Source organism: Geospiza fortis, unplaced genomic scaffold, assembly GCF_000277835.1.
Source record: "Geospiza fortis unplaced genomic scaffold, GeoFor_1.0 scaffold1, whole genome shotgun sequence".
Taxonomy (NCBI): domain Eukaryota; kingdom Metazoa; phylum Chordata; class Aves; order Passeriformes; family Thraupidae; genus Geospiza; species Geospiza fortis.
In genome coordinates, this window is record NW_005054320.1 from 2,903,659 (window position 1) to 2,930,334 (window position 26,676).

The following is a 26,676-nucleotide window of genomic DNA, read 5'->3' on the forward strand; positions in this document are numbered from 1 at the left end:
CACATATTTCTTTCACTTCTGCCTATATATTCAAGTACAAAAAGAAACCCACTCTGCATACTGTTTCTCTTCTCTATTCACCCACTTCTTCTGCCACCAGTACCTCCTCACCTCTCACTTTAAATTCCATTACTCACATCCCCATTCCCTCTAACTGTATTCTGGGTGTCAAATATTTACACTTGTTAGCCAGACCAGCAAAGTTTATTAATCCAAGCATGGGGAGAAGATTTCTGACAGTAGAGGGCTCCTTAATACATCAGACAAAGGCATAGCTGAAGTTAAGTCAAATTCAGACTCAAAACAAGTAGAACAGACTTTAAAATCTTCAGAATAATTGTCTTAAATATGTGGTCATTCCTGATAACCACATATCCTGATTAGTTAAAAGCTTTAGGATTATCTGTTTCTCTGAAAGGTATGTTCCAGCTCAGCAGAACAAAAGTGCTTCCAGAAATTCAGTAGGCTTTATCTCGTAAAAGTAACTGGTTACCACTATTGGAAGTGCCCTTCCTGCCTGACCATCTTCAGAGATAAAAAGACATCAGTGTCCAGTCTGTCACAGAGTCTTCCTGGCAGCGTCCCTGTTTTTCCACCTGCTAGCAGCCATTGGATAATTTGGGACAATTCTTTCCCTCTTCAGCTACAAAGCTATTTCCCCCTGTTTGCAGGGCTTACCCCGTCTCAAGCCAGGGCATCACAGCTCTTTTAAAAAGGGTGACTGTGAGGATCTGAATGGACTAGCTAGTATTCCCCTAGCAGCCACCTGTACACTGAGAGAAAAAGCAACTTCTACTTTTCAAAAGCCTTTTCTCATTTTAAAACTCCAGTCCCCACCCCAGCTCCTGCTCAGGGCTTTTCCAGACTGCCTCCAGTACACCTGCCTAGTTCTCCTTGGCTCACTGAGGTCCTCAGAAGCATCACTAAGAGCCCAAGATGAATACATTTTTCCGACTACATGTTCAAAGGACCGTAGCAGCCACAGAGCTATTAGGCCCAAGATACATAAAGTTATCAAGCAATCAATTTACTTTAAATTACCATTTGGATATTTATGTTCTTAATCATATCAATGAGAATATACAGTCATGTCTTAACTGAAGTACAACTGACAGACATGGAACCAATCAGCATTGAATACATGGATTTTTCAAGGTCTGTTTAAATTCAGTCTAAGCTGTGGGTTTATGGCATCGCAAAAATTTACTGAAAAAACATGAGTTAATATTTGTCCAGTTCTTTCACATGAGAAGTGCTGTTACTGTTGTCAAAAAGTCTACTGTGGGCTTAAGTAGCTGTGAGAATGCAAAACAGTTTAAAATTTGAATAGCTTTCGTAACTAATAGCAAGTAGGCAATATAACAGATGGCGACTCACATGAAAGATAAACCACATCTTAATAACAATAACTTACATTCAGAGGGGTAGTGTTTCCTAGTGCTCAGAGCATGAGACTGAGAACCAGGGTTCCCAAATTATTCTTCTGGCTCTGCCATTGATTTGGTGTGTGCATTTAGAAAAGTCACTTAAACATTTCTGTGCCTCAGTTTCCTCATCTGCAAAACAGAGATAGTTCTTACAAACATTACCAGACCATTGAGGGGAAGAGATCCAAGCTGTCAGATTTTATAACAAGCATTTTAGACAAATGAAGGTATGCAAGAGAGATGTCGACTGTTGTCATTGTTGAGTCAGTCATTGATCAAATTGCCAAGTGATTACTTTGAGCTAATACAACTGTCCCAAGAGTGGGAGGTGGCAGCTGCCTAACTGTGCTCCATAACCCTATGGTGTGGTTGAGGTCTGGAACTGAACATTGCTCTGCACAACCAACACTTCAGAGGGAATCCAAGGAGGCCAAATACAATTGCCTTCACTGAAATTTAGCCAGGACATTGTGCAATCTTTAGCAGCAATATGAATCTCTATTTCTATATCTCTGATAAAAAGGAGCACCTTAAGCTCTCCAGGTTTCTGTCATCATTAGTTGGCAGATTACTTCCTTTCAATCAGAAACAAGATTGCTTCTCACTCACTGACTTTGCTGGGTGCAGTTCTAGAGTTTCACAAAGGTTCTCCAAAGCAAGCACCAGAAAAGTCTTATGGTGTCTGACATGAGCATGATACAAAATGAATAGGCTGAAAATCAATGCTCCCCTTAACATTTTACTATATATGTTCTTTTGATGTAGTAGTAGTTGTTATTTTTGTGTTTATGAGGGATGGAAGTTTTAACTGTATGAGTAGTAGAGACTACTTAGAGAGGGTCAATTTTTTCCTGAGAATTCAATGAAAATAGAAGTTAAAGAATTGGATCAGGATGTTAAAAATGATTACAGGGAGGAAGGTTCCTTGTAGGGTACACCCAGGTGCTTCAGCAGTGTGCAGGCAATGGCACAAACTAAAGCCTGAAACCAGCTTGGTGGCTTCTCTCATTAGCAGGGATGTCTGCCTCAGATCTGCCCTGCTTAGCAATCTCAAGCTGTACAAGGTTATTGTGGCACTGATAATTTTCTGTGCCTTCTGAAAATTGTGGGGATATATTTCAACAAGAAAAAAAAGGATTATCTATCTATATCTATCTATCTATCTATCTATCTATCTATCTATCTATCTATCTATCTATCTGTCTATCTGTCTATCTATCTATCTATCTATCTCAGTTAATCTCACTGAAGAAGACTCTGGAATCTTCATTTCAAAGAGCTTTCACTGGTATTTCCTGATTCTCCAGCCAAAGAAATTATTACTAAACCCTTTTCTCTGGGAGCACAGAACAAAAATTATTTCTCACGCTGGCTTGATGGGATATGTAGTTGAGATTAGCAGGTCAAAGAGTTTCAGGAGTCCTATTCAGAGGACTGCCTAAAGAATATTCCATGTAACTAACTTAAATGCTCTCCAGATGGTCAAAACTGAAAAGGCCATCTGAGCAAAAATCAAGTTTTGGAAAGTGCCATGAGAAATTTTAGCCAGAGGATGTGGATTCTGCTTGTGCTGGCTTCAATGGAAACAGACTCACTCTAAATATTAAATTTTTTTTGTTTATTTTATACCCTTAATTTCTTAAAAGAAATGTCTGGAAATTCCATGTTGTTATTTTCAAAAGTGATGAACTCAAATCACAAAATCTGGATCTGTATGCCTAGCAGTGCCAGAAGTTCAGGAGAGTTTGGACCAAGAAGGCTGGCTCAGGCAAGTGTTGAGTGTTTTCCCAGGATTTTTTGAAGGCCAAGACAAGGGTTTCAAAGAGGAGAGAGGCATGTGCAACATGGCAGAGTTACAAAAAAACATCGCTTGGAATTTCCTGGGTTTTGTGAGATTAAAATTGTGAGTCTAATTAGTTTAAGGAAATTAGCTCTTTATAATTTTCATTTTGTATTGAAGAAGTAAGAAAAATTAAAAATAGAAAGAGAATGGAAAAATTAATGGGTTTCAGTAATTAGTTAATCAGAAAATGCTCCTGTCTTAGTGTGGCTGCCCAACACATTAAAAAAGAAAAAAGAAAAAAAAAGTAACCATGACTTTCCTCATACTTTCCAAAATAGTATAATCTTCACCTGTGAGCTTGGAACAACTACTTGACATTTCAACTCAGCTCATTTTCTAGTGGTAAGCCGCTGAAATTGGTGTTTAGGTTGAAATACCATCTCACCATAACATTAATACAGACACAGAACAAATACATATATCCTGGCAAAAAATAAGCCAGAATTTGTTGGTCCTACTGGCCACATCACATTTACATGACTTGCATACACTAGTGAAATGTTAAATGGAAGGGAAACCTCTTCTGAGAGCAGACCTTTTCACCAAGTGCTGAACTGGGGATCTCTGACATCTGAAAGCAGCAGGACAACTTATTACGCTGTAGGAAAACACATTTCTCTTGACAGTGGTGATCCAGTCTGAGGCCTCACAAGCCACACACTGGTGCACTAAAGAGACATGTGTTAGACAAGCTGTTTTGTCCCTTGGCTATCACCCTCCCGAGCGCTGAACAGATCTGGATTGGGCTGGCTTAGAAAAAAAGTCAGATGAAAGCAGTGAAGTTAAGCCAAGTCAAAACACAACGTTGGTGCAATTCCACCAAGTCCAAGTTATGCTAACAAAACTTCAGCAGCGGAGAGCCTGTCCTCCTCTGCCCAGCCCAGAGCACCACTTTCAGGCATTAGCTGCAGCACGCGGCTTTCAGCTCTCTGCACCTCTTTGCTGTATTTATTTTGTGAGGTAGCTAAATACATCTTTTGTAATTATTTAAGCTTGTAACATCTTTGAAATGAAAGAATCCACTCTGCAGAGATGATGTTGAAGAAGTCTGAAGAGCGTGGGGTTTTTTTCCCTATAAATAAGGATGCTGAGCAACAATCCATTGAAATGGCCAAAAACTTGAAAGAAGCCTTTTAATTCCCACTTACATTGCTCTCAAACTTCAGCTTTATCGTGGAGCTGTTTACTGATTGTCAAGTGAACTAAATTCATGGGTGGCTACCAGAATGAGCTGACAAACAAATACAATACCCACAGCAAGGACTGCTCAGAGCACTGGAGCACGCGTAGAGTACCAGGGAACATCATGTACCGTGCACGCAGAGCACACAATTCTTAAACATTCGTAACACTTACTTCAAAACCAGATTTCTCCCAACAAAGTCTGTAATTGCTTCCTCAGGAGCATGAACGTGCCTAAGCATGAAACGTTTCAGTGAAGCTGGTTTTAAGTTGGTCAAGGAAGAGAGAAAAGGAAAGAAGCCTGAAAATGTTGCCTCTCGTTAAAGAGTCTCTTATTCCTCATTGGGACAACTGGCAAAAATGAAAGAAAAAGAAACGGTGTGCTGTTGAGAGCGAAGCAGACACTGGTATTTATCTGGAGGAACTGGAGGCATATGCAAATAAAGTTTCAGACTTCAGGAGTCATCTCAACTCAGCTCTAGCACCTCCACTAAAGCGAGTGCACCCTGCAGGCTCCAGAGGGACGCTGTGCTGTGCAAGCACACACTGGGGTTTCTGGTTTCCAACACTGATTCAAGGGGATCACTCTAAATCCTGATCTTCTAGCTCTGTTTTTCATTACCTTTTCTCAGGAAAACCTGCACTGACTTCAGTGGGAAGGTGTCTTAGATGAGAAGTAAGAAACATCACCAACTAGCCAGGCAACTTCAATTTACACATCTACAGTACAGCTGAAATGCAGTTGTTTCTGGATTCTTAACAAAAAACCCTCTGGTCTGTATTTGCCTCACTTACAAGATTGCTTTTGTACACTGGCCTAAGTATACACTGGAGAGGAAGGGCTAAAACTTACAGTTCTTCAGCTGTGTTAATAGGAATATCAGCCCAAAATGCATATAAATCACACCCCAAAATCTGTCCATACTTTTCCCCACAGCGTGGCGATCGGCCCGCACACAGTCACTGCTGAACAGCACAACTTGGTAGAAGACTGGCTGGCCAAAGCACCTACCTCTGACAGAAAGTATCAGTAACTCCTTTGTGTCTCTACAGAGCAAACAGGATTTCGGCTTTGCTGATCTTACCAAATTCAGACAAATAAAACACCAAGTTCCATAAAAATACAGCAATAATTACAGGAGGAGCAAAGTTGTGAAAAAAGCTCATTTACTGGTTTGCTTGACAAAGTATATTATGATTCAGGTTGCAAAGAACTGAAGCAAACGAACAAAAACCCGAACACTTTAAATTCCTCCGATAAAACTTAAATCTCCTTCCTTCAAAACCTCTCATTTTGGAATATTTAAAGGATTTTCCTTCCCCCCCAACTTTAAAAACCAATTCTTAACAATTCTCAACAGAAATCCTTAGTTCACAAAGAGAAATGAAAACATTGCATAGGAAAGTATCAAAACAAAACATTACCTCTCTTTTGGAAAGACAGATCTGTTTCCTTGCAACGATTTAGTAAATTTGATTACAATTCAGTGTTTCTGTTGACATGACTTATCATTTTCAGACAAAAAAGTTTTGCAGCGGTGTTTGTCTAAATAATGCAGTACTTAAGACAGCACAAACAGGGAAAAATATCATCTTAACTAAATGTGACCCGGTATCAGAAATGCTGCTGCCACAAGGCTACTTTGCTACACACCTTCAATTGTTAGCTGCTGTCTGGCTCCCCCCATCCTATTATTAGGCACCAGAGTTCTGATGCAGGAAACTTTTATGGGCGGCGTACACAAAGCGTGTCTAATTTCTAACTCGCACTTCATCCTCTCTTCCTCCAGCACAACGTTTCATTTTCTCACAGCCCTAACTTCCCCCATTTGCTCACCTAAATGCAGAAAACCCCAGTATAGGGACCGCTGCCTGGCGGCTTTTCAAACTCGGTGTGGAGAAGGTGCCCAAATGAAATAAATAAACAAACAGAGGGAAGTTTATGAAAGTGAAAGGAATGGCACGGAGCGGCAGCAGGCAGCTCTGTACTCCTCCTTAGACTGACACAGGTGTATCCCAACTTCACCCATGCAGGCAGGAGACACAGGGAGACACGTACGGGTACAGACGGACACACCGAGAAGTGCCAGAAAGGGCACAGGAAGAAGCAAAAGAGAGAAATAAAGCCGAAAGGTGTTATTTATTTTTACAACTCGACAATGAACTTCAATTTTGGCAGAGGATTAAAAACAGCCCTGGGAAATGATTAAGTTTTTTTTTTTTCTTTTCTATAAAGCTTCAGCACAAAAAGAGAGATTATAAAGGGGATACGCTCACACGAGCACACATAAAATAGGGGGGAACTAAGGAGAAGGAAATGAAAGGAAAAGAAAACAAACAGCCTCCTAACAGGCCCATACTGCTAACGGGAGTCCAAATAAAGAGTCATATGATATCTGATAGTGCAGGACACGTCGCCAGGAGCTGGAGCGGATTGCCTGCAGGAAGAAAGAGCCAGTGTGTTACTGCTCAAAGAGCTTTTCTTTCCCCATTTTCTAAATTTTTTTTCCCCCTCTCTCTCTTTTCTCCTGTACTGTGAATGTGTTAGTCTCAGGTCAGGTCCACGGAGTCCCCAAAAGACAGCTATCATCCTTCTCCCTACTTCTGGATGCAGTGACAGCCACTGGAAGATGCCTTCTAGTTGAGACTGCGGGGGGGGGCTAAATCTAGGTTTCAGCTCTGTTCTGACCTCTCTCGTATATTACCATCTCCAGCGTTGCAGATACAAAAATCTCACAAAAAAATTGTTAGATTAAAAAAAAAAATAAAGAGGGGATGGAGAGGTCAGATGGGGGGAGAAGAAAGAACATTTAGGCAGAAAAAACTCGAGACTGCTTATCCTATGGAAAACTTCAAAGGCCAAGTCTCATTTCTGCTCTCTTTTGCTTACTTTTCCTGTGATTTTTTTTTCTTTTTTGGAGAGAGCAAGAGACGAAAGTCACAGAAAATATTCAGACCATGAAAAACATTAGGAGTTGGGAAAACTCTCTGGAGGAATGAGGAAAGCAACGATTTTAAGTAAAAGAAAGGCATTTGGAATTAGCCAAAAGTTTTTCTATTTGTTATGGTAGTCCATCCCTCTCGGCCAAACATTCCACATTAAACTGGGGAACCCACTAAGTACTTTTAGCTTGGCATCACTACTGCTGCTGCCCATGGAAAGGCAGAACACCTGGGTTACCTGCAGCAAGGGAACCTGTACTCGGCGTGGGGGACTTCAGCCTGTGATGAGTCCCCAGCTTCTGCTGGGAGAGCTGTGCCCACCGCAGCCTTGGAGAGGGAAGAGTCCCAGCTAATGAAGCTGTGGGGATGCAAGCCCTCAGTCTAGATACTGGTATGAAAACAAAACTGTGTTTTAACTGGTGGTTTCACTTGCCATAGACAGTTTCCCTGTTCCCCAGTTTCTGCACGGGACAGGCTGTATCCTGCAGGATGTTTTGGCACTGTAGGGTGCTGGGATTTCTAAAGCGGTGCAAGCAGAGCCCAAGGATGGATTTTTTTCTCCCTCTCATCATATGAGGAAATGTAAATGGACTAATTCCCTGTGTACACTTACACAATGCATAGGTGTTGCTTAAAAGCAGTGTTAAAAACAGATATGTGATGCCTATGAAGCTGTAACAGACAACCTCTTCTGAGGAAAACCTGCAGCATGAAAATAAAAATCAAGGTATTGTAGTAGTAGTGCAGCCAGAAAGAGCATCGTAACTCTCTAATTATTTTATCTAGTTTTTTGTTTTTTGTGCTGAGGATTTTTAGCGGTGATATAACATGCGGTTTCCTCTCTTGTTTTCTGTACCTCTGCTATATGATGCTGCTCTTAGATTGTCAATTTGTCAAAGCCAGGAAAATACAAATCAATATAGGAAGGAAGGCAGAATTTGGCTAAAGAAGGCACTTCCTTAAGCTACTGAACTTGCAACAGTATATATTCTCAAACATTCTAAGCACTGCACAGGAGATGCTGTAGAGAAGATCCTGTGTGCTATACACTATATGCAACAAAATTAAAATCAAACATCTCCTTAAACGTCATGTGCTATTCCCTTGTAAATGACATGTGCCTTTTTCACGTACAAATAGACAAAGAGTGTATCTATAAGAAACACATTCAGAAGAACAAAAAATCCACAGTGCAAAAAAGTCTATCCTGAAACCCTCAATCTGGGGCTCGACTGAAGAAGTAAACTCAGAAGGTGAAATGGAGCCATTTAAAAGAAGGTCCCGCCTAACAAGAGGAACAAGGAAACAAACAAATAAACAAAAAAATATCCCTGAGCTCCTACTAATCATTTGAGCTGCCAATGAGAGGTGACTTTTAGACAGATGGTCAGGGGAAAGCTGGGTCCGTGGACACAGACGTTAGTGCCCCATCTGTATTTTAGGATCCTAGCTTCAACAAGCCATTACCAACTTTTTTTTCTAAGTGACAGAAAGTGAAAGATTTCTGTTCCCGCTAATTTGCTTCTTTTTTACCGAAACCACCCCACTTCCCTCTTTTTTTTTCTCCCGGTAAAAATTTGTTGGTTGATTTTTTAAGTAAACAGAAACTATTTGCAGTATAACTTTTATGCCAAAAAAAAAGCAAAAAAAAAAAAAAAAAAGATGCTAGGTAAGTTGGCAAAACAGCAATTTGAATTTAAAGAGATAGTTTAAAAAAGGGAGAAAAGAACAACATACCAAACTCACTTCTTCTTGTCCCCCTTCCATTCCTGTTCTTATTATTTCCAAATTATAATTTGGAGGTAAGGGAACTGCATTTCCTTTCAATCTATTTTGTTGCTGCCACACATTCTGTGCTTTGCTTCTCTCTCATTCTTTTTAGGAGGGGGAAAAAAATCCCTAATAAAAATAGAAAAACATATCTCAGGCGTTAAGCTCGCTCTCCCCCTTCCTTTGTAAAGAACTCTTTGTTCTCTAGTGAAAATGCTGAAAAAAATCCCCGGGCTCCCTGAAACAAGTGCAAAACACTTAGAGGCTTTTGGGCTGGCGAGGAGCCAGAAACCCTCCCGCTGTCTGGTTAGGAAGAGAGGAAAGAGAGAGAGAGGAGAGAGAGGGAAAAAATTGGAGCTTCCTTTAATAGACATAGGAAGCAGGTCCTTTTTTTTTTTTTCCCCCTTTTTTTCCTTTTTTTCAAAACTGGCGGTCAAGCGTTAAGTAACTCCCGGTCTAAATCCACCTGCTGGAAATGAACTTGGGTAACCCCCCCCAGGGGTGCACAAAGAGGAGACACAGTAACACACTCCCGGCTCTTCTCCCACCCGCCCCCTCCCCGCTGCCCTGCTTCCATTCTCCCTGCTCCCAGCACACAAATGCCCACAGCTCGCACTCCCCCTGCCACCACCAACCACCGTACCAAAATAAACGCTCGCTCCATCTACTTAAAGAGCAGAGACGCCTGAGGGGGTGGGGGGAAAGAAGGAAAGAAAAAAAAAAAACCCACAAACAACCAAAAAAAAAGGGGGGGGTAAAGCGCTTTTTTCCATCTCGGTTGCGACAGTGATAAGGGGTAGGGAACATCTCATACCTGGTGTGAATGCTAATCAGCCAGGAGTTCTCCTTTTTTCCCAAGACAGGGAACTGTTTCCTTCCAAATTTATTAGAACCTCCTCCACTGCCTCTTTGAAAAACCTTCTTTGTCACCCTCTTCCCAAGTCCTGATACTTCTTTAAAAAAAAAAAAAAATGGCTTCGGAGCTCCTTCTATTCTTGATATTGATTCTCTCTCTCTCTCCCCCTCTCTCTCTCTCTCTCTCTTTCTCCCTCTCTCTTTCTCTCCCCCCCACCCCTCCTCCTTTCTCCTGTCTCTGTCTCTTCTGAGTGGTCTATTGATAAGTCCCTAGAGGCACTGGGTCAGCCTGCCCGTAGGAAACCAGACACAATGCACAAATCTCCGAGTGCCATTCTGCCATCAGCAAGCAGACCACGTTTAGGAGAGAGGAAAAAAAAAACACACACACACACACAGTAGAGCAAAAGACAGAGAGAGAGAGAGAGAGAGGGAGAGAGGGAGAGAGAGGGAGAGTGTGAGAAAAAGACTGATTGGAACAGGAGGGAGGGAGGGAGGGAGGGAGCGAGAGAGCGAGGGAGAGAGAGCGACACTGCCAGTCAGGTTAATCATCCCTACTTTAATTAGCTGTTCGGCTTAGACATAAAACAATTGAATTTGAATGATCTGTCAGTGGGCTCGGCTGAACCAAAGGGGAAATGCGAATATTACAAAAAAGACTGTTGGTGTATTCAGATAAGCTCACAGGGAAAATCCTCAAAGGATAACTATTAAAACTTACCACCAAACAAAAAGTAAGATTCAAATGGCATTATACAGAGGCCATCTCCAAAAAGCTGGGAGATCCCTTCCCTTCTCTTTTTTACACATCACTGCAGCTTTTGCTGAAATAAACACCTGCACCTTCTCACAGTCTTCAAAGACTACCTGTCCTGTGGGGTGGGGAAGGGAGTGCAGGTTTGCCTGCTACCTTGGCTCCCTTAAGGCAAGACCATGCTGCCCTTCAGTCAAATTTTCCTGATGGATCACCGGAATGTTATGATTCTGGAACTGCACAAGCTCTGGGAGCACATCCTTGCCATGCATGTCTGCACAAACACAGACAAATTGAGCACCGACAGGGTACAGACAGAGATGTTGTGAAAAGGCAGTGCTAGGTATTGGGGTAAGATAAGTCTCAGGCACCAAGGAGGTGGAGAAATTATCCCCCCAAATAGGTGGCAAAGGAATCTATTTCTTCTACTCTGGGCTGCAAAATGAAGTACAGTTCAAATGGATGGTTCCTGGTGATACCCAGCGCAGTGGCAGCACTGTGTAGCAGGCAAAGCAGAGATTTATGACACTTGTGCAAAGTCTGCTTCTTAAAAGGTGTGGGCCAGTCGGCCTCTCCCTCTGAGAAGGAAGGCAGCAGATAACACCCTGCTCTGGGAGGCAGCTGTCAGCATGTTCAGCCCCTGGACATCACACCCCTGCCCTGCCAGAACTTTCCCTTGTCAGATGGAAGGGACCTGCTTTGGGTTTCAGGACACTGAATGTCCCCTCATCGGGGGCTCAGATGTCCCCTCCTGAGCAAACAGCACCGAGGCAGGTGTTTGAATTTATTGTGCAAGGCAGGTATATTCTCTGTGTTCGAAATACATTTTCTGTATTTCATACAGGGCTGCAGCTACAACAGCAAATCCATAATTCCTGATCAGCTCCGTGAACATCTGCTGTATATAAACTTTCAAATGGACATGACTAACCTGCCAGTGCCACTCAAAAGCATGGCAAGAAAGTAGAGAAAGGACTCACAATGAAGCTGACTGCTGGCCTTTCAGAGGGAGTGCTGGGATTCTCTCCTCACTCTGTATTTTAGGTACAAATGCTTAAGGAAGGAAGAAACAAAAGACAGAAGTTCTATCAATGTCTCTATATTAATTTTATCATTTTTTTGACATAGGTCTCCAGGCAAATCTGGCACCAGCTTTTATGTGTTTTGCTTTTAATGGAGAGCTGATGGGAGATGTCACTATTATTCATTCCTTCTATCAACTTCTGCTATGGGAAAAGGTGGGTTCCTGCCCTTTTCCACCTTTTTAAATGTAACATGCTGGCTGTCTGTGTCCCATCTGCCTACCAGCCCCATTGGGGCCCATTGACTCAGCACAGTTTACAGAAGACTCAGTCAACAGGAGAGGGACGCATTGCGGAAACAATTGGGACATTGGCCTTAATGACGTTATGTAGCAGTTCTCTCCTCAGCCTCCCCAAAATATGCATTTTTCATGAATATTAAGGAAGGTAGATGTCCCAAGGAACAGAAAAGGAGATTTCAGAGAAATACAGCACCATCAAAAGCCTTGACTCCTTTTCAGATGAGATTTTGTAGAGCACAGTGACACAGACAAGTCTCTTCCCTGGGCCAGTACCAAAGTAATAATCCAGTAGAGTGCAAAACAGCTCTGGGCTACATTTCTAATAAAATATGCAGAGGACCTGACCACCTTATGCAGGGATTCACTGAAGAAACAGTGCTGTCATGTAATTACAAGCTATGGTAATGGTACACAGGGCCCTCCCTAAGGTTGCACAGACAACATTAGCTGTGGCATTTCCTAACTCTTAAGTGTTTGACTTAGTAACATTAGCATTACAGTAATGCATTTTCAGTATAATTTCTCAGCGTTTTCTTTAAAAGTCAACTTAGAAGCTGTTCCACGCTGCTGCGGAGGCTGGGGCCGGTTGGCACCTGTGGAGCTGTAATACAGGACTCCACCACTTCAGCCGGCAGCGCCAGCAGCACTCGACTGAAACGGCGCTGACGAGGGGATCAACCGCTGGAAGACTGTGAGGGCACTTCATTCAGTGATTTGATAGTGTCTTCCTGACGAAGAAAGTTCTGAGAAACAGGACCCCTAAGCTGACCTTCAAGGAGGAGAGCAAAGTACACTGCCACGGGAAGAGACTCTTTGGACCCTGGCTCCCCAAACGTGCACATCTTCTGTTGCTGTTGGATTTGCTTCCATTCAGTTGACTCCGCGGACTGCTGCTCCTCTTGCTTTGTAGCTTCCTTTCTCTCATATTATTTCTCCCTCCCTAGACTACTCCTTGTCACAGTCTGTTCCTTATCCCATTGTCCTAAAAGAGGCATATATAACTCAAATCACTCTTCCCTTCTGCTCTACCCCAGGCATGAATATACTCTGAGCACAGAGGAAAGCAAACTGCTTAGCATGGTAAATTAGGCCACGTGGTGTTTCAGGCTGCCTTAACTAGACCACTCCTTGCAAGACTGTTTAAAACTAACTCGGGTATCATAATTTGCAATCCACAGTGTAGACATATCAAAATGTCCTTGTTCTCATTTCCACTGCTTGCTGCCATAGCAACCCCTGGTCAAAAGGAAATTTCCATTGATATCAGAAGGAGCAGCATTTCACCCAGGTGAGTTTTTACTATGTGGCACATATTTTATTAGCATGTGTTCCTGATGCGGAGATCCTCAAATCTCCTATAGCACCTAATGTGGCAAACACTACTGGTTAAGCCCTGCTCTTAGCTGGTCCCCTTCTACTGGCAGCTACAGAAGTAAAGGACCTCCTGCTATCTACATGAATATCATCCAAGAGCTGATTTGTAGTCTAAATAAATGCAAAAGGCCAGGAGGAGCTCCAGAAAATGTACATCACCTTCCCCTCCTGAGATTATTTTCACAGATTTAACTCAGATACATGATGATGATTTCTAGCTTTCCATGGTACCCTCTTGCTTGCTCTTCCTTCATATAAATTATTCCATGTATCAGGGAGATTTAGCCAAAGGATCAATAACTGAAAGCTTAGTCTGTCTGATCAGCTGAAAAAAGTTTGCTGTTTGCTATGGAAAAGGCAATCAGTGCTGCAACAAGTTTTCAGACTCCTGTGTATGGCAACCTCTCTGTATGTTGCTACAGAATTGGAAGAGATCTTTATGAGAACTGTACCTGCATTTGCCATCGGCAAATGGCAGGATTTATGAAAGGAAAAGCTACCAGAACTGCTCCTCACCTTCTGACTTCTACATGTATTACTCAAGGGCAGCCAAAAGCAGGACAGGGAAATGGCAGAGTACTTACTCCTTTAATGTATATAAAGTATTCTACAATGCAACTTGTAGCACTCAGTACAGCTGACAAGAGCTGACATTAATGGCAAATCAACAGATCTGGGTGGCATGGAGAAGAACTTTGTTCCTTTGCAGAGAAGGAGCTCTTGTCTATTAAGGAGCTCTGTCTATTTGAAAAAATGGAATTTAACTATGTAATCTCAGGATGAGTTGTATAAATATATTCCTCTAGATTTATTGGCTTGTCTTCATAAACAGCTGTGAGTCTGTGCTTTTTGTTCAGAGATGTAAACCAGCACAGCATGTTGGAGAGGGTGAATACACAGTTATTATTCAGTATGTAAGAAATTAGAGAAAGAGACTGGGAAGTCCACTTGTTACAGAAATCAACTCCTTGCTGATCTTTTGGGAAAGCATCCTTCCTAACTTGCACCACTGTGCTCAGTAGGTACCTCTGCATGCTAAAGGGACAAAGGTACCATGCCTTGCATCTGGGTCATTTCTGTCATATATGCCATTTGATTTTCTGGGGCAAAACAAACAAGCTTTTTCCTCCCTGCACTGATTACCAGAATCAGCCCTCCCCACTCCTCACTTCTCCCCACCCTCCTCCTGCCCCAACTATATGGAATGTCCAGGATTAGTTCCTGAAGCACCTTTTACCTACAATGTACAGCTCTCAGTTCTCAAGGTAATTCCTTTCAGAGATTTGTTGACAATAGGGAAATGTAAAGGGAAACATCAGAGGGTCTCCATATTTTTACTCTCTCAGACAATCCGAGTATAATGGCCTAATTTGTGGAAGTGCTTATCTTTTTAAAAAAGGAGAAAGTACTGCAGACTGGTCTATGAGAGACCTGCTTCTTCTTTTGTTTTAGTGCACTACCACTGCAGTAAGATGTGCTGAAAAGTGAGCCATACCCTCCTGGGCACCAGTGCAATCCCCTCGCCTTCACTGGAAAAGCAACAGTGCAACCTAGGGGAACTCCATAAAACATCTGGTTGAGAAGACATGAGAAGAGCATGCTCTGCTTTTCTCCCTCCACAGCTGCATTGGGTCAAAAAGTAACATTTTGAAAGTGTGATTTTACAAAAAAATTAAGGAAATCTGATCACTGGTTAAAAAGCAGATCAATGAGGACATGATTTTTGCAGGTAACATTTTCTGTACATTTATAACAAAATTTATTGTGAAGGCTCACAAAGATTTTTAAACACTTGAAAACATTAACTCTCTACCCTCTATCATGATCCATACTATTGTTACCAATTGCATCTCTGCTCCAAAATTAAAATTATTTAAACAGCATCTTGTGTTATATTCAGCCTATTCTGCTCTGTTCTATTATATTTTATTCTATGATTTTTGAAAGAAGCATAAGTATCTCAGGATGTCAGGAGGTTTAATTTTCTCTCATACCTTCATGGGTAGACAATTATAATTCTGATTTGAAGAACTTTAAAGCGGACGCCTGCCCCACTTCTGTTCTAAACGCTGACGGGAAACATGCTGCATATCCCTCTTGCTAACTTTGGTGCTGTCACATAGTCACAAATCTTATTTCCTGCATTTGGAGGTGACAGGTATTGTGCCTCTGCTTCCAGTCTTTCTCATCTAAAGATGCCTTGTTTCAGGAGGCTTTTCCATGGGCTCAATGGTGAGGGAAAACTGTAATTATTTTCATATTCCTCATTCTAGACAAAACCTTTGTAAGAACAACAACATTGCTTGCAATGTGGGGAGCTGTACAGCCACAGCATGCCAAAACCATGAGATTGCCACCAAAATAACCCCACTGAGGCCTTTTCTTCTTTCTGTCCAACCATTAGTTTTGTCTCAGGGACAGCTGCAGAAGGGTCTCTATCTGCACATAGCACTTCATCTCTTAGACTTGGATATAAATAGAGTGGGAAGACAAAAACCCAGAGGAGGGTGTAGAGTTCTGGCTCTTTTCTGCAGCAGATATAACTGTCCGTCACATTCTTCACATGGGTGAAGCCATAAGGGAAGAGGACACAGACAGGGTTGATTTCCATCTCCAGTCTCTCCACAGACAGAGCTGCAGCTTGCACAGTGACTGGAACACGACCGGCTCAGGAAATGAAGAGTAGCACATCACTCATTTTTCCTGCCTGTTTGCTCCTAATTATCTTGCAATACATCTCACTGGTAGTTTTATCATACAGAAAGACAGAAGGTCTTTCTTCTGGTTACAGCACATAATGAATACTTTTAAAATGGCTTGCTATTCATTCCTGGGAAAACCTCAGTCTCTTTCTCCCTTCCTCAAGCTCACTGCCTCTTCTTCTGGGGTTATTGTTTTGTTTTTGAGTTTTTTTGGGGGGAGGTAGGATGTCAATTCTCTGATAATGTATCCTGATTAAAGGAAAAGAAGGGCCAGCAGAGGTGGCTTTCCCTTTCTTTTGATGACTGTGGCCACACTGAAAGAAACGTCAACAATCTCAATAATTTAATTTTGTCTAATACAACACCTCTTACAGGCTTGAGCTATGCAGCTCCTGTGTACCCCTTAGTACAAATCAACAGAACCACTTTTATACTTGTCTTCCAATATCTCTCTCCAACCTCAGAGAAACAGAGAATTGCTAGAGGGCAATGAACTCTCATTTTGCCACTGACATTTCTGCAATCCATCTCCCTCAGTTGGGAGACCCTTTCACAGATCCGGAACCTCACTAGCATAAGGAAGAATTAGTATAATTAAGAATTAGACTCAGGGTCTCTAAAATGGGAATCATAACAATGACTAACGTCACAAGAGTGTTTTCAGAATTAATTCATGTAAGTAAAGCACTCACAAGATAAAAATGTAGGAGCTGCCACATCAGATTAGACCACTGCTCCTTCTAGTAGAACATCCCATGTGCAACAAACAGCAACAATTAATGCAGGGTAGCAGAACTGGGGTCCCCCCTCTGTGCAGGAAAAGGGTTCAGTCTAAGAACAGTCAATGGTAGTCCTTGGTAACAGCATCATTTTATCACTTAGGTGAGATATTTAAGCCCCTACAACCGATTCTCACTAAAAAATAGTTGTCTTGCAATGAAAGGAAGAAACCAGGCTCATCAAGAGTCGGGTACAGTGGCTGCACATCTGCACATTCATTTCTGTCCAGGCCAGTTTCTGAACAAGAGTTCCTGCTTATCAGTGAGAGAACCTAAAATTATTCTAAATTATTTTAAAAATCTCAAGTTTCAGAGAGAGTTATTGAAAAAATGGATAGTAGTATATAAGTACTTCTAAAATTGGTATAGAGAAAGATGCATACATACATGCATAGATGAACAAGCTGGTTAAAAAAGTAACCTCATCCTCACTGGCTCTGCTTTGAGCAGGGCCAGGGTTCAACCCAGATGACTTAAGAAGGTTCTTTCTGATTTTTATTATTCCAGGATTCGGTGAATCCACGTTTTTCCATGGCAGAGCTCTGTCATTGAACATGAAACAAAATGTGATAAACATAATTTTTAAGGCAAAAATTATCAGGGAAACTTCTTGGGTTGAGGATAGAAACTAGTTCAAAGTTAAGAGGCTCCCATGCTCCCTCACCCACTGGTGGGATCCTAGTCTTAGTCTTTTAAAAGCTAGTTTCTTTATGAAAAAGTTTCATAAGGTTCCATTTTCATACTCCAAAACTGCAAATATGTCTTCTGGCCAGCTCACCTATATAACTCTGCATTCTACAAGTATCTCCAGACCTTACATCACTGCCAAAGTCTGTTGGGTCAAGGGCAATGACAATCTTTCTGTGATATTTCACTATCTTAGATGGTTTGACAACTTTATTTTAATTCTTACAGATTTTTCACTTTATGAAACAGCCTTATCTTAAAAGTAAATGGATGGGTTCAGATGAGTTTGTCCAGTCTAAGAGCTAGATTTTAAAATTTAGTTTTACTTTTGAATTAATCATGCAGCATTTAATAGAAACAATCTATACAATGCAAAGCCCCCCTGAAAGACAGAGCAACAATATGTTTCTGTGCATGATTCTATTCTATTCTATTCTATTCTATTCTATTCTATTCTATTCTATTCTATTCTTGCTATGCTATGCTATGCTCTGCTCTGCTCTGCTATGCTATGCTATGCTATATTCTGCAGGCGGACAGTGTAATGAAAAAACAAACAAATTAGAAGATAATCTGTGAAAAAACAAAATCCCTCATAACTGACCGAACCATAAATGAGTCTTACATTACTGGGACTGGATAAAGTATCATCAGTGCCAGATTATTACATAAGAATATGTTAGTAATGTAGCAGCAGTCTAGTCTTTTAAGATGTGAAAGAGCGTTATCTAACCTCTCTGCAAAGTTCAGCAAGAGGAGCCATATGTCCAAATAATAATTTTCTTGCTGGTGTTTAACATGTCAGTTTTTTCAAGGGGCCTATTTCAAGTTAAAAAAAAAAAAGGCGTGAATTGCGTTTTGATTTTTTTTCCTTTGGCAAAAGCAGCTCATTTTCAAGCTTGCAAGGAAACAAGAAAAACAACATCAAATGTCAAGTAGATTTGCTCTTTGTTGTAATTAATACGCAAGCATTTGCTCGTAGATGGTCCTGAGCCTGAAAACAAGTGTTGCCAGTTGTGATGCTATCAAAAGTAGTTCTCAGGGCTTTAAAGGGCCAAATGTAGAAGGAGTGAAAATCCCAACTCCAACCAGTGGCCCTAGGCAAGTGTCCATCAGCTGAGGGTGTGACCACACAAGAAGGACAGCACGAAGCCCTGTGGCTGAGGACGTGCCATGGGCTGCAGCACCGGACTCTACGTGCGCTAAGACAACAAAGAAAGGTGGGGCAGACTTCTTCAGAGCAGGAGGAGGGGAATGACTACCTGAAAATAAGAAATTCCAAAGCTCCACGCTGCAGACTATATGCATGCTCAGTTTCTGGTTGAGGAAGGTACGTGAGATTTCTCTTTGAGTCAGAGCAATGTAGTGGATAAAAAGGCCCTGTCTAGCCAGGGGGATTTCCTGAGGCCATCACAGACCAGCTCCACACGCTGTTAAGAGGCTCGTTTTCATAAGAGTTCTTGTTGCATTTGTATTGCTGGCTCCAGGCCCCTAGAGCTTCAAGTGCCACATCACAGTGCTACAAGCCCAGTGCTGAATGCTTGGCACACAACCAGGCATTTTCCCTTCCCTCTCTCTGTTTCCTCAAGTCAGCAGGTGGGGCTCCAGGGCTCCATCTCATTTTGATTTGTGTGTGGAATTTTTTTCTTGAGAAGAAAAAAATAAAGACAAAATTTCCCATTGAATATTTGCTATTCTTCTTTCCCCAAAGTTTTCTGTGGAGGGGTTTGGAGATAGAGAGAAAAAAAACCAACATTTTTTTTTCTTCCTCAACAAAGGAGCTTGGTATTTTTCCTGAAACAGGATGCTGGAAACACTTCATCACTGAGGGCTACTGGCCTGAGATCTGCTCATCTTCACATCAGGATGAATCAGTAGCAATTCCAGTGAGGTCACCAGGAGTGCTCTGGCAGGCAGCTCCCCTTGCTGGATGCAGGGTCAGCTCTGCCGAGCCAAACTCTTCCACAGGATGAGCCAGGGCCCACGCCCCGTGCCAGGTCACAGAATGGGTGTAAATGGATGCAGGGCAAAGAAAACATAAACCTCTACCAACTTTCCCCGTGAAATAATCATAAAAGTGCTGGAACTCAAATGCTGGAGGGAGGAATTGGACAAAGTCGGCACCACCAAAAAACCCTACAAACAAAAGTGTGTGATACTGGCCAGGATAAGAGAGAACCAGGGCAACATCTATTATTTTGTTACTTGCTTTCCCACACACTGATGTGCAATCTGTAATTCTCTTCTATCATTTAGGTCACTGCTGGATTTAACCCTATGGGTTTGAACAATTAATTATTTTCAGTGATAGAACTATTCAATTTTCAAAACTGGTTTGAACAGTAGATTAGTTCTAGATTAAATAATTTAACTACAGACCAGTACTAGGTGTTTATTCTACATTAAGCTGGGAAATCATTGAGCAGATATTACTTTTTAAGGTTTCAATACACTTAATAATTTATAATACTACATTGTAAGCTGGCTGAATAACCATCACCTTGGAACACAACAGCCAACACCTCCAAATTTAATCTCTTCTCCAAAAAGCCTTGTTCAATCTTTTAAATGGTCAGCTACATGGAGAAAGGAAGGAATGTAACCACAAAGACTAAGAAAAGAAAGCTGCTTAACTCTGTGAGCATAATCTCTCAGGTTGCTTGACCTTAAAACAAATGCAGTGCCTTGGTTTCTCCATCTCTACGTAACAGTGGTACAAAATTAATTGATTGCTATAAACACCATGCAGTTATTTATAAGATGCTTTTCAGCAAACAACTTGAAGCAGATATTTCAAATGACTTCTCAGAAAATCTCATGAAATGACCCTTAAATTCAAAGAACTATGTGCTCAGGTATTCTGATTATCCAGATTCATTCTATGTCTCAGTTTCCCCTACAGATAAATGTGGAATATATGACCTCCCTACTTCACAGAAATCCAGGGAAAGCTAAGTCATTAGTAACTGCAAATCCTTGGGCAGAAAGTCTTGGAGGATGCCTTAACATTAGATACTATGGATAACTGAGGCAGAAGAGGATCAGAGCTCTCACCATAGGAAGTTTTGGGGTTCATCACATCAGAACCAAAAAGATCTGGTCAGTTTTGTACAGAGCATCTGGGAGCCATGAGCATGAGTTATGCTCCACTTTCATGGGACAGAGAAGGGCTTCAGGCTGCTCCCTCCCATTCAATTTCTCATTCACAGTGAGAAGGGCAGGCTGCTTCTGCTCTGCTGTAAATAGGGGCACCACACAGATACCTCCCTTCCAAAAGGAAATGCAAGAGTGAGAAGAAGAAGAAGATGAAGAAGGGATGAAGGAAGGGCAGATTTTCAGTTTTCATCATAATTTCAGAAGCGGCAAAATTACTTTGCAGAAAAGGAGACTACTGGAGACACATAAACTAAATGGGCTGCTCAAATGCCATATTTAAGTTCAACCAATCATATTATTAAGGGCCAGGAATCGATCAGAAGTGTGCAATTGGCCAGCTGCATTAAATATGGCCTTTACCCTCCTGCTGTGTTTAGGTGGGGACAAACCGAAATCAAGGCATTGGAGGTTAAGTTCTGAAAGAGAGCAGAGAAACTTGTCCTCCCTCTTATTATTATTATGAGGTCTGAAAGGCTACAGACAGAGCACTCATCCTTGGAGAAGCCACAGTGTACATTATGGAAATAAACTGGAAACCCAGTTAAAGGTTAGCACATCTTTTTCCCTCCAGTTGCCATTGATATGAATGAAGCCCATTCTTGCACTGGCGAAGGTAAAGAAAAGACGAGTTAATGTCACCTTCCCTTCTCTAAGTTCTCAGATTTGATGACTAACAGGCTACCACATTTTACTATGAAAAAGGCCTGGTTTTTACTTAAAAGCCCCAAAAGTATACAGAGAAAGTAATTTTCAAGGTCAGAGGGTTGTTTTGACATTTCTTAAGAAATACTAAAACAGAATTTGGCTTTTACATTTGTAAACCAAAACTACTTCCTGACCTGAGAGACAATCTGCCAAATTTCTAGCTGACCCTAGGCTCTTCAGACTAAACCAAAATTATCAGATATACTGTGTTGTCCAGTTGCATGCCTCTGATTTTAAAACTAAATTTTGATCAGCCTTAAAAGAACACAGTTTCTGAGACCTTTTATAGCAGTAACACTCAGCCCTTGTCACAGTAACTGAAGAGGCTTTCTTTAATAACTGCTTTAGTAGAGTTTTTTGCTTACTATTGGAGAATTCAATTGCTTAATATACACTAATAGAAAAAATAAGGGAAATAGAAGCATTTCAGCACACAGAAACCAAAAACCTCCTTTTATTTTACACCAAGCCTTTGATCCTCCCACCAATCCTGTTGCAATACAAACCAATTTCATTTAATGTTACATCTGATGAGCCAGACTTCTGTGAGATTTCAAAACTCTGCTAAATCCCTGGGCAAACAGTAAGTGGGCTGAGGGGAAGGTTCACAAATTCACAAATAGCACATACATACAGGTGGACTGTGCAAAAAAAGGTAGCACAACCTTGCTGTGCCAGCTCAACAAAACTTTGTGCATATATATAGTATCAAAGGGTCATCCTGTTGCTTAAGATGAGCAAGAGATTGCATTGCTTCTCCTTGCAGCCTCTTTCTGTCACAACCCATCCTGCCTGCCTTCCTGGCTCACTTGTGCAAAGTGGGCTGTAAAATAGTGATTTTATTTTAAATGGAGGCACTGTGCTTTCTGCTTTGCTCTTACACCAAAACAGCCAAAATAATTTTGCTGTTTCAATTAGGCAAGAGAAATGAAACTTTTACTTGTCTTTTCTGTCTCCTTTTTTTTCAGCAAAGTTTTCAGTCTGAAAACTTCCAGCCAAAACTGGTAACACCTTAAGATGCAGTCCTGCAAAGGCAGCTGAGCTGAAGAACATAAACCTGTCAGAGTGGAGTGGGAGCAAAGAGGATTCTGTGAAGTGTCTGCTGCTTCATAAATGCATCCTATATGCACCCATGCTATTTAAATTATGCCAGTTCTTGTATGGACTACAATGGGAAATTCTTTCTAACACTGTTTACTAGATTTGTTTTTCCTACTTCAATCATAGTTGAAATGTAATTGTAATCTTCTGTTTGTTGGGGGTTTTTTTGGTTGTTTCGGGGTTTTTTTGTAAGTTCTGTTCATAATAGGTAGCAGGAAAGCAGAGAATTTGTCAGCCTGCAACGCTGTTATATCCAACTGACCTGGGCATTACAGGATGTAACCTATTCTCTGGGAAAGGATATCTTCAACACACTACCCAACTCACTGGCTTCTGGTTTTTGGCAGTTCTCCACTTTTCTCTATGCAATCATCTTAACATATCATCCTCTAGCCAACAAATATTTAAAATTCATACAATCTAAAAGATGACTCAGAAAGCAAGAACTGATGAGTTCTAACAAAAAGGTCCATGAACCTGGAACTTCCTGGTGCTTAGGATATTCACATACAAGAAGAAGAGATACACATAACGACACTGCTCAGCCTTTGAATTTTTTTCACAAAACACTTAAACGATTGTGTAGAAATTTTGGATCAGATAATTATTTCAGAAGCTGAGGAAGTGACACTGCTAGCAAAATGGGAAGAGTGTCATTTCCTTTTAATGACCAGTTAAAGGCTGGCTTAGGCTGCGACTCTGGTTTTGGCAGTAATACAGGGACAGCTTCTTGTGAGAACCACTGCAACACTAGACAGCTCAAAGTGGAAATGATAAAGGGAAAACAAAACTGAGGCCCTTCACAAGCAAAATGGTCAATATATAGGGCACGCTGCCAAAACTTTTGAAAATCTGAGAAAAGACTGATGACAACTGGTTTTGCCGAGGGAAATCTGTGGACTTAGGTGCTCCTACCTGGCTAAATTCAAGTTTTTCCTCATATAGGTACAGAGATTAAATCTAACCAAATCTAGGGCTACTGCAAATGTGCCTGCAAAGATGGCAATGTCTCATGATTACCATTTCTCAAGAAGCTCAGATCAACTGTGGTAAGAAAATGAAATTATGTCCTACTGAAAATATCAAAACCAAAGTCTTAATCTGAGGTCGCTACTGGAAATCTGCATAATCCACAAGGCAGCACTGAATCTTTGCTCCCAGAACTGGTGACTTTGCCAAGTTAAAAAAGTGAAAGCCATAAAAAGCCTGTTTAATTGGGAAAGTAAGACAATGACAAGGAGTGGGCTTGTTGAGTTAGAAAAGTATCTCTACAAAACCTCTGCTAATATCCAAACTTCAAGAAGAGTGGTATTCTGGTGAGCTGGATCATGGCTCACACCATGAAGATGAAATTGAGGCGCAACAACAGGACATCAAGTGATTTCCCCACCATGGGGAGGGAGTTTTACAGCTGGGGTTAAAGGGAAAAATTCACATTCTTGCTTCCGTTAGCAAACCACAAGCTCATATTGCTTTTACTACAGATTTCCCTTCACCATACTGTACTTTTCTTCTTGCTGACTGCTCAGTGTGACCATCCAAAAACACTCCTATTTGTGTTATTTTTCACACACACCACCCTGAAAAAAAATTCAGTATGAAAGTAGAGCAGTTTCCTCCAATACAGTTCAACATCCAAACTAAGCAGCAGTAAAATCATATTTATTCAGTGACTGAGGTTTCAAACAGTAAAGTTATTGTTAGAGAGTTACAGACTGAACCATGCACTGAAAAAGACCCCAGAAGAGGTTTCTGGTGACAGCTCTCTCACCTTGACAGTCCTCGAGAACAGGGGGAGAAGGAGGAGTGTATGCACACTTGAAATGGGGGTGATACTTGAATGCAGTCAAGTTTCACGATCACAGCAGCCAGAATTTGGCAGACTTTGCCTTTGGGAACGAAGTGTGGAGACAGAAAGAAGGGAGCTGGGTACCTGAGCCCAGCCCATGTGTGTGAGAGAGGCTGTTCACCTACAAGTTGGGTGTGCCTGAAGCAGGAGTCAGAGGGAGAGAGAAGCCAGGAGCTCCCTGATGCCAAGTGCGCTCCCACACTGCCAAGCTGAGCAATCCAAAGGCACGGGTGCTAAATGTGGTCTTCTCTTTCTGTGCAGACTCTGGCAAACCCTCCACCTTTCTCTATGTCTTTGTTTTCCTGTTTGAATATGAGATATTCCAATGAAATATAAATATTAATATTTGATTAGTGCTCAGCTACAAAGCTTAATTCCTTAAAGTCTAGTACAGATCTTTGAAATCCTTGAAAAACTATATAAATATGAATCCTTTTATTTTTATAGCATTACATTAACGACTGTACAGTGGAAGTTGGTGAATTAAATAATCTCTGTCTATATTTGCTCATACCTTTGTGAAACTGTTACCTTTTCAGCTGCTATTTCTCATGCCTTGTCTCAATCCAGAAATGTCATTTTTGGTAAAGTTTTGCAAAAACCCATTCAGCTGCTTTTGAGTCATCCAAGTATGTAAAAAACAGTTTCCAGCTGTTAAGTTTTCCATAATTCTTTTTTTCTCAAACATGCTTGTATAATTATAATACAGCTTTGTTTTAAAACATCAAACTTGACACGTACATAGTCCTGAAAGACAAGTAGCAGCACCGACATGTTTGAAACCATTTGGTTTTGGAATAACAAGGTTTTTACCATATTAAAATATCTTTATTTTCTTAAAAATTCTTCCAGACACTGAACTACATATTTCAAACTGTAGACAGCCAATTGTGTAAATGACCAGTAAAAAAAGAAAAAAAAGAAAAAGGATTAAAAAAAAGATACTATTCTTGCAATCTGTGACTGAGCTGTAGCAGGAAGACTAGGGGACAGTTTTAATTATTGCATATTTGCATTTTGGTATAGAAAGGCATCAAATCAGACCGGAGGCAATTCCTCCCTTGTATTCTGCCTAGATAGAAATGCACTGATCTGATACCAAGCAGTGAAGAATCAGCAATTTCACAGAATCACGGGCTGGGTAAGGTTGGAACGGGCCACAATGGGTCATCTGCTGCAACCTCCCTGCTCAAGCAGGGTCATGCCAGAGCACATGGCATAAGAGTGTGTCCAGATGGGTTTGGAAACTCTCCAGTGAGGGAGACACCACAGCATCTCTAGGCAACCTGTTCCAGTGCTTGGTCACCTGCACAGTGAAGAAGTTGTTCCTCATGTTCAGGTGGAGCTTCCTGTGCATCAGTTTCTGCCCATTGTCTCTTGTCCCATTGCCCAGCACCACTGAGCAGAGCCTGGCTCCATCCCCCTGGCACCCTCTCTTCAGACACTGACAGACATTGGTGAGATCCCCTCTCAGTCATCTCTTCTGGAGGCTGAACAGGCCCAGCTTCCTCAGCCTTTCCTGAGGGATGCTCCAGTCCCTTAATCACCTTTGTCATTCTGCTGCCCTGGCTCCAGGAACTCCATATCCCTCCTGGACTGAGGAGCCCAGAACTGGACACAGATGTGCTTCACCAGGGCTGAGCAGAGGGGCAGGACCACCTCCCTTGACTTGTTGGCAGCTCTCTTCCTAATGCACCCCAGGATCCCATTGGCCTTCTTGTCCCTCAGGGCACTGCTGGCCCACAGACAGCTTGCTGTCCACCAGCACCCCCAGGTCCTTCTCCGCAGAGCTCTTTCCAGCAGGTCAGCCCCCAGCCTGTGCTGCTGAAGGGGCTTATTCTTCCATACGTGCAGGACTGTGCATTTGCTGAATTTCGGGAGGTTCCTCTCTGCTCATCTCTCCACCATGTCAAGGTCCTTCTGAAGGGCTGCAGAGCCCTCTGGGGTACCAGCCATTGCTCCCAGCTTTGTGTCGTCAGTGCACTTGCTGAGGAGGCATCTGCTCCTTCACCCAAGTCATTGATGAAAAGTAAAACACAGCTCTTGAGTTAAATAATATCACTCCCTGCATCAAAGGTGAGAACTTTCCTGTGAATTAAAAGGCAAAATATGCAAGAGAGCTGCTTCATCTTGTTTCAGTAAATAACATGAATATACTACACTTATGACAACTGCCCTTTATTGATTTAATCTTCCAGCAGATAATTTTTTATGTTGTGGCTAAA

At 41.6% G+C, this 26,676-nt stretch overlaps 1 protein-coding gene across 6 annotated transcripts in view; it reads right to left on the bottom strand.

The window, feature by feature from the left end:
• Positions 1-26,676, bottom strand: part of ZBTB20 (zinc finger and BTB domain containing 20) — a 444,040-nt gene that overhangs the window by 80,361 nt on the left and 337,003 nt on the right. Inside the window, exons 1-2 of one of the 6 annotated variants that reach the window (XM_031056602.1) lie at positions 9,980-10,217; positions 9,133-9,294 (exon numbers count right to left, since the gene is read on the bottom strand). The exons of 4 other annotated variants lie outside the window; for them this stretch is intronic. The gene's annotated coding sequence lies outside the window, so the exon portion shown is untranslated. Of the gene's footprint in view, positions 1-9,132; positions 9,295-9,979; positions 10,218-26,676 lie in introns of those variants that run through there. One more of the 6 variants, XM_005420548.3, reaches the window with a different exon arrangement.